The sequence below is a fragment of the Rhinopithecus roxellana genome, chromosome 5 (genome assembly GCF_007565055.1).
Source record: "Rhinopithecus roxellana isolate Shanxi Qingling chromosome 5, ASM756505v1, whole genome shotgun sequence".
NCBI classification, from domain to species: Eukaryota; Metazoa; Chordata; class Mammalia; order Primates; family Cercopithecidae; genus Rhinopithecus; species Rhinopithecus roxellana.
This window is the reverse complement of record NC_044553.1, coordinates 22,938,117-22,947,530: the sequence shown is the minus strand read 5'-3', so window position 1 is coordinate 22,947,530 and position 9,414 is coordinate 22,938,117. Positions and strand designations below refer to the sequence as shown.

General features: G+C 34.6%; 1 pseudogene; it reads left to right on the top strand.

Moving 5' to 3' along the window:
* The first annotated feature begins 2,408 nt into the window (after window positions 1–2,408).
* Window positions 2,409–2,527, top strand: LOC115897808 (annotated as a pseudogene).
* Window positions 2,528–9,414: the final 6,887 nt, after the last annotated feature.

Genomic DNA, 9,414 nt, shown 5'->3' with positions numbered 1-9,414 from the left:
TATTGTGAATAGTGCTGCAATAAACATACATGTGCATGTGTCTTTATAGCAGCATGATTTGGGGGAAATCATCTTGTGATGCAGTGATTACAATATTGGAAAGTATCACGTTTAAATAAATTTGTTTGTTGGTCTGTTCTCCACTGTTTTGCTGAAATAGTGTTAACAGCACTTCTTGATAGAGTCTCTGGTATGTGAATTCCACCTACATTTAAATCAGCACACATTTTTTTCTTTGTCATTAAATTTGTAATATAAGAGGTCTCTATTACTAATGTGTTCTTTTAGCATAAGATCCAGTTATATGATTGCTAAAATTGCACACTACCCACCCTGTCTTTTAAACCATATCAACTATAATGATAAATACAAAAACAATGTGCAATAGTAATTATTAAGGATATGTTAGATGTTTCTTGATTGTTTCTAATAAAAATGTGTTTATGGACTAGATAATTTAAGACTTTGGCTTTGGAGCTAGACTGTCAGGTGTTAAATGTTGGTTTTGTGAGCAAATCACTTCACCACTGTGTGCCTTAATTTCTCATTGGCAAATTGGGGTGGGTATGACAGTTAAATAGTCTGATTCATGTAAAGCACTTAGAACAATGTTTGATACTATTTCAGCCCTCAACAAATACTAGTTATCATGAACTTGATTTATCAGATAGTTTTAAAAAGCATTACTTTGAATGGAAAAGATCTGTTACATATGAACTGCATGTGACTCATTCTATAAACTGATTTTTTTTTTGCATGTGATTTAGTCAACGTCTTTTGTATAAAAAATTACTAAGAAAAAAGCTACATATCTACAGCCCACCGATCTTTGACAAAGTCAACAAAAATATATACTGAGGAAAGGATACCCTATACAATAAATGGTGCTGGGAAAATTTGACAGCCCCATGCAGAGAAATGAACCTGGACCCATATCACTCACCATATACAAAAATTAACTCAAAATGGAGTAAAGATTTAAACATAAGGCCTGAAACTATAAAAATTCTAGAAGAAAACCTAAGAAAAACTCTTTTGGGCATTGGCCCAGGCAAAGAATTCATAACCAAGATCTCAAAAGCAAATATAACAAAAACAAAAATAAACAAATGGGATTTTTAAACTAAAAAGCTTCTTCACAGTGAAAGAAATAATCAACAGAGTCAACAGAGAGCCTACAGCATAGGAGAAAATATTTACATGTCCAGCAAAAGGCTAATATCCAGAATCTTCAAGGAACCTTGAACTTCTCAACAGGAAAAAACCAATAACCCCTTAAAAGTTGGGCAAAAGACATGAACAGTCAATTACCAAAGGAAGATACATAAGAAACCAACAAGCATATGGAAAAAATGTTCCACATCACTTACCATCAGAGAAATGTAACTTAAAACCACAAAGAAGTACCATTTTATATTACTGAGAATGGTTATTAATAAAGTGTAAAAGAAAAAACTGGCAAGGATGCAAAGAAAGCAGAACATACACCATTGCTGGGAATGTACATTAATATAATCTTTATTAAAAACGGTATGGAAATTTCTCAAAGAACTAAAAACAGAACTACCATTCATTCCAGCAATCCCACTGCTGAATATATATCCAAAGGAAAAGAAATCATTATATCCAAAAGATATCTGTCCTCATATATTTATTGCAGCAACATTAAAAATAGCAAAGATATGGAATCAACCTAAGTATCCATCAATGAATGACTAAAAGAAGAAACTGTAATAGACACACAGACACACACATGCACACACACACACACGCACCCCATGGAATACTACTCAGTCATAGAAATATGAAATCATGTCTTCTGCAGCAACATGAATGGAACTGAAGGCCATTATCTTTAGTCAGATAACTTAGAAACAGAAAGTCAAACACCAGGTATTCTACTTATAAATCGAAGCTAAATAATGTGTACATGTGGACACCAGAGAGTGGGATAATACACATCAGAAACTCAGAAACATGGGAGGTTGATTAGGGATAAGAAATTATCTAATGAGTTCCATGTTACACTAAAAGCTCAGACATCACACTATGTCATATATCCATGTAACAAAACTGTGGTTGTAGCTTCTAAATCTATGACAATAAAATAATATAAAATTGTAATGGAGTAATATGAAAAGTTAATGATTTACCCTGGATTATATTCAGTACATTTTTCTTCATTAGAAGTACAAATGCTTGCATCCCAATTAGATTTAAATATTTACTAAGAATCAAATTAATTTAATAAAAGGTGTATGCCACATTTTTAACATTGACATGATAATAGCAAACCACGATTGAGTCTATTTTCCATTTTTGACAAATTATATTATTGCCTCTTATTTCTCTCAATATAATGAGCCACATGCATCACAAACATAAAGTAAAACTAAAATTTAAAAAATGTTTGCACTCACTTCAGCAACACCTGTACTAAAATTGGAATGACACAGACAAGAAGACAAGATCAGCATGGTCCCTGTGCAAGGATGACATGCAAATTTGTGAAGCATTCATATTTTTAATATAAAAGTAAAAAACCCATCCAAAGGATAGCAACTTCAAAGTTAAAGGAACATCAGCCCATACAGATGAGAAAGAACCAGTGCAAGAACTCTGGAAACTCAAAGAGCCAGAGCATCTTTTTACCCACAAATGGCCACACTAGTTCTCCAGCAATAGTCCTTAACTAAAATGGCTGAAATGACAGACATAAAATTCAGAATCCTGAAAGAAATGAAGATCATCATGATTCTGCAGAAAGTCGAAACCTAATGCAGGGAATCTAAGGAATCCAGTAAAAAAAAAATAGAGGAGCTGAAAGATGAAATAACCATTTCAAGAAGAAAACCAAACTGATTTGATAAAGTTGGGAAACTCACCAAAATAATTTCATAATACAATTTTAAGTATTAACAGCTGAATAGACCAAGCCGAGGAAAGAATTTCAGAGCTTGAAGACCATTTCTTCAAATTATTTCAGTCAGACAAAAACAAAGGAAAAAAAAAGAATGAATAAAACCTCCAAGAAAAATGAGATTATATAAAGAGACCAAATCTAAAATTCACTGGCATCCCTGCCAATAGAAGCTACAACCACACTTTTGTTACATGGATATATGACATAGTTGTGATGTCTGAGCTTTTAGTGTAACATTGAACTCATTAGATAATTTCTTATCCCTAATCAACCTCCCATGTTTCTGAGTCTCTGATGTATATTATCCCACTCTCTGGTGTCCACATGTACACATTATTTAGCTACAATTTATAAGTGTGAGAGAGAGAGAGAGCAAGAAACTTGGAAAATATATTTGAGGATACTGTTCATGAAAATTTCCCTGACCTTGCTATAAAGGCCAACATTTAAATTCAGAAAATGCAGAGAGTCCCTGCAAGATAACATGAGCATCTTTAAGACACATACGCATCAGACTTTTCAACGTTAACATGAAAAAAGATCTCTACAACAAGAATTACAAAATACTGCTGAAGGAAATCAGAGAAAACACAAATGGATGGAAAAACATTTCATGTGCAGGAATAAGAAGAATCAATATGGTTAAAATGACCATGCTTTCCAAAGCAATTTACAGATTCAATGCTATTCCTATCACACTACAAATGACATTTTCCACAGAATTAGAAAAAAAATTATTCTAAAATTCTATGGAACCAAAAAAGAGCCTGAAGAGTTAAGGCAATTATAAGCAAAATGAACAATGCAGGAAGCATCATATAACCCAACTTTAAACCATATTACAAGACCACAGTAACCAAAACGATATGATACTGTGCAATAACAAACACATAGACCAATGGAATAGAATAGAGAGCCCAGAAATACAGCCATACACTTACAACCATATGTTCTTTAACAAATTCAACAACGACAAGCAATGAAGAAAGGACTCCCTATTCAATAAATGACACTGGGATAACTGTCTAACCATATGCAGAAGACTGAAACTGAATCCATTCCTTAAACCACATACAAATCAACTCAAGATGGATTAAAGACTTAAATGTAGGCTGGATGTGGTGGCTCATGCCTGTAATCCCATCACATTGGGAGGCCGAGATGGGTGGATCTCCTGAGGTCAGGAGTTCAAGACCAGCCTGGCCAACATAGTGAAACATTGTCTCTACTAAAAGTACAAAAATTAGCCGGACATGGTGGTGCATGCCTGTCATCCCAGCTACTCAGGAAGCTGAGGCAGGAGAATTGTTGGAACCTGGGAGGCAGAGGTTGCAGTGAGCTGAGATCATCCCACTGCACTTCAGCCTGGGTGACAAAGCGAGACCCCCCATTTCAAAAAAAAAAAAAAAAAAAAAAAAAAAAAAAGACTTAAATGTAAAGCTTAAGACTATGAAAACTTTGGAAGAAAACCTAGGAAATACATTTTGGATATAAGAATAAGCAAACATCTTATGACAATGACAAAGATGCCTAAAGTAATTGCAACAAAAAACTTTACAATGGAACCTAATTAAACTAGAGATCTTCTGCATAGCAAAAGAAATCATCAGCAGGATGAAGAGATAACTCACAGAATGGGAGAAAATATTTGCAAACTATAAATCAGAGAAAAGTCTGATATCTAGACTCTATAAGGAACTTAAACAATTTTACAAGCCAAAAAAGAAATAACCCCACTAAAAAGTGGGCAAAGGATATGAACACACTTTTAAAAAGAAGATATGCACAGGATCAACAAGTGTATGAAAAAATGTTCAACATCACTATTCATTTGAGAAATGCAAACCAAAATGGCAAGGAGATACCATCTCACACCAGTCAAAAAATAACAGGTGCTGGTGGAGTTGTGGAGGAAAGGGAATGCTTAAACACTACTAGTGGGAATGTAAATTAGTACAGCCATTGTGGAAAAGAGTTTGTTCATCTCTCAAAGAACTTAAAACAGAATTACCATTCAACCCAGCAATCCCATCATTGGATGCATATACTCAAAGGGATATAAACCATTTGATATGGTTTGGTTCTGTGTCCCCACCCAAATCTCATCTTGTAGCTCCCATTTTCCATGTGTTGTGGGAGGGACCCAGTGAGACATAATTGAATCTTGGGGATGGGTCTTTCCCATGCTGTTCTCATGATAATGAATACGTTTCATAAGATCTGATGGTTTTGAAAATGAGAGTTTCCCTGCACAAGCTCTCTTTCTTTGCCTGCTGCCATCCATGTAAGATGTGACTTGCTCTTCCTTGCCTTCCACCATGATTGTGAGGCCTCCTCAGGCATGTGAAACTGTAAGTCCAATAAACCTCTTTCTTTTGTTAATTGTCCAGTCTTGGGTATGTCTTTATCAGCAGTGTGAAAATAAACTAATACACCATTCTACCATAAAGAAACATGCACTTGTATGTTCATCACAGCACTATTAACAATAGCAAATACATGAAATTAACCTAAACGTCCATCAAAAGTAGACTGGATAAAGAAATGTGGTACATGTACACCATGGAATACCACACAGTCATAAAATAAAATAATGAGATTATGTGTTTTGCAGCAACATGGATGGAGCTGGAGGACATTATCCTAAGTGAACTAATGCAGGAATAGAAAATCAAGTGGGAGCTGAACATTGAGTAGAGATAGACACAACAAAGGGAAGAATAGACATCAGAGCCAATTCAAAGTGGGGAGGTGAAAGGAGGTTGAGATAAAAAAAGAAAACTACCTATTGGGTACTATGCTTATTATGTGAATGACAAAATATTGTGTAGCCAAACCTCCACAACACGCAGTTTACCTAAATAACAAACATGCATATGTACCCTTGAAACTAAGGAATATCTTAAGAGAATAAAAATGAAGATAAAAAAAAAAAGTTGCCTTCCTGAAAAGGAAGGAATTTTAATTTAAATATGAGTGGAAGTAAAATCAGTCTTAAATTGGTTTGTTTAGAAGTGAGAAATAAAAACCTAAAGTAGGAGGATAACAACCAGAGGAGACAAGTTTGAGGCACATTTGAGACATAAATAGATGTCCTTAGGAAGTGACTGAAAACGATGAATTACAGTGAGTGAGGTAATAGAGAGTAGCAGTTAAAATCGTAGCCTTGGCTGCCAAATGAAATGATGATATAATTTCAGCTTTGCCGCCTGATAACAATAACACTATAGGCAATTGGTTTAACCTCACTTACCCTCATTATCTTATATTGTTACATGCAGTTTGGGGATGATTAAATAAGATAATGTTCCCAAATCATTTAATGATCCCTGGATTACAGTGAACGTTCAATAATAGGTAGATATTGCTTTTCTGACAGTGATGCTGATGGTGATGGGAGTTGTCGTGCCAATTAGAAAACAACGGAAAGTTTTCAGTTTAGGGCACTTTGTGATATAAGGGGATAAAACTAATCTGGAATTTGGGATATATGATAATTTTAATGTCTGTAGGATATCTGGATTAATCTAGAAGAGATTATCCTAAGTGATAAAATTTCTGGGTCACCACTGAACAGGTAATATCTGGCATTCTTACCCAAGACAAGGGTGTTAAATGAGACAGAATAAATGACCAGGAAGCATTGACATTGATTGCATTTAAAGAGAGAAAAGAGCTAGAGCTCTCATGGAGTCAGAAAAAAAGATAGAAGTTAATATTATCAAAGAAACCATGGCAAAATAATTTCGTGATTAAAAGAAGATTAAACTGAAATAGTGAAGACATCTCAAGAGAGGGAAGACTGAGAAGAAATCATTGGATGTGGCAGTCAAGACATCCATTAATTATCATGACAGCTTGTTTTTTTTTTTTTTTTTTTTTTTTTTTTTTTTTTGAGTGGGAATGAATAAAGATAAGGTAATTTTGTTGATGACTGGATGAAATATTTAAAACGATGGCAAAAAAAGATCAATCTTCAAATCAATCTTCATGTTAGCCCTATTTTGTATGCGAGTAAAACAGAAGCAGAGAGAAATTAATATACTCATTTGTGATCACAGTTCATAACCAGTGGAATCAGTATTAAAATCTTGCTTTTTTAGAGCAGTTAAAAATCATAGCCCTCATTAATATATTCTATTTGCAATTAATTTTAATGAGATTAGTTTGTCCACATATAATGAAAACAAATTAATTTCTCTTGGCTTATAGACAGTGTTCTAATCTATTTGGTTAGACATTAACTTCAGTAGCAAGTGATTGATTTTCAAGGGGAGAAATTATTCAAAAATTCTGGCAAAATTTCACTTAGTCATAGATAAACAATTAGATCAGAATATTGTTTTACTGTGGGTGCCACTTAAAAGGAAGAAAAATTTTTTAAACAGGGAACCTAGTATCATTGGCCAGAGAAAACTGTTACTACAATTCTTGACACTATAACATGTCAGCTCTGAATCTGCTCCTTGACATGCCTAATACAGTACAATTAAATGGCACCTGTTATTTTGGAGTTTCTAAAAAAGCAATTATCCTTAGATTTTTGTTTATTCCCACCCTTCCTCTAGCCCTGGAAGTAGTTGCTCATCCAACCACAGTAATGATGATGATAGGATAATTTCATCAAATTGATACCAGAGACTATATGAGTAAATCTCACAGATGGTTTGGAGGGGTCACTCATTGGCTAAACTGTTTTAGAATATCTGTAACTCATCAGGCCTGTCCCAGACCTGTTATTAACCTACAAAGCACAGAAATGCCAGAATCTGACTTCCACCTAAGGCTTTTTCATTCTCCAAGAATGTAACTAAACATGTGGTCCATGATATTGCTTGTGCTGAAGAGAAATGAAGGAAGATAATGGGATAGAGATGAGGACCTTCAATTTCTCCAGAAAGTTTTATGGGTAAAAGTAAAAAATTAAAAAAAAATTAAAGTAAAGCTTTATAGGGGACATTTTAGAAAACAACACACACTGTTGTCTTTGAGGAACTTGGGCCTTTTGCATGTTTAAAGGAACAAGCAGACCCTAGGCTTAACACTTCCATGTCTAAGAGAACATTTTGTTAGTCAATTAATAGTTTGTGTCTGATACTTTAAAATAAGCATTAATTTTAACTTATATACAGAATGGCATAACACATAAACTTTTTTGTATATTCACAATCTTATTAGAGCCTGCCAGTAATTTAATAAAAAATCTAACCCCCTACAAAAACAACAGTTCTGCATAAATTAACAAGCTTGTTTTCTTTTTGTTGTTGTTGCTGTTTATTACTTTATTGGGATATAATAAGTACATAGTACAGTAAGAAAACTGTGCTGTTCAAATACACATATTTGTACTCCTAAATAAACATTTTACTGATACATGTAAAACATGCAAAGAGAATCTCACGAACATAGATATGAGCAAAAGAAGAAACTAGACACAAAACATTACATATTATTTGAATGAATTTATGAATCTTATTGACAGGCAAAACTTGTTATGCTAATATATAAGTCACAGTAGATATACAGTAAGAAAATTGTACAGTTCAAATACACATATTTGTACTCCCAAATAAACACTACCTAAGTTAGAATACAAACATTCCTATTACCTAAGAATTGTCTCCATATGCCCCTCTATGCCAATAACTCCTCCAGAGTTACCACTCTCATATTAGCATAATAAGCTTTGACTGTCATTAAATTCATAGATTAATTCAAGCAATATGTAATCTTTGTGTCTAGCTTCTTTTGCTCATAATTATGTTTGTGAGATTCTCTCTGTTTTTGCATGTTTTATATGTATCAGGAAAATGTCTTTCTTACTGTTGCATACCACTTTTTTTTTTAATCCCTCCCCTAGCACCGCCCGCCCCCGCCCCCACCACCACAGGCCCTGGTGTGTGATGGTCCTCTCCCTGTGTCCATGTGTTCTCATTGTTCAGCTCCCACTTATGAGTGAGAACATGCGGTGTTTGGTTTTCTGATCTTGTGATAGTTTGCTGAGAATGATGGTTTCCAGCTTCTATGTCCCTGCAAAGGACATGAACTCATCCTTTTTTATGGCTGCATAGTATTCCATGGTATATATGTGCCACATTTTCTTTTTTTTATTATTATCATACTTCAAGTTCTAGGGTACATATGTACAACATGCAGATTTGTTACAAATGTATACGTGTGCCATGATGGTGTCCTGCACCCACTAACCCATCATTTACATTAGGTATATCTCCTAATGCTACCCCTCCCCACTCCCCTCTCCCTCCACCCCACAACAGGCCCCTGTGTGTGATGTTCCCCTTCCGGTGTCCAAGTGTTCTCATTGTTCAATTCCCACCTATGAGTGAGAACACGCGGTGTTTGGTTTTCTGTCCTTGCGATAGTTTACTGAGAATGATGGTTTCCAGCTTCATCCATGTCTCTACAAAGGACATGAACTCATCCTTTTTATGGTTGCATAGTATTCCATGGTGTATATGTGCCACATTTTT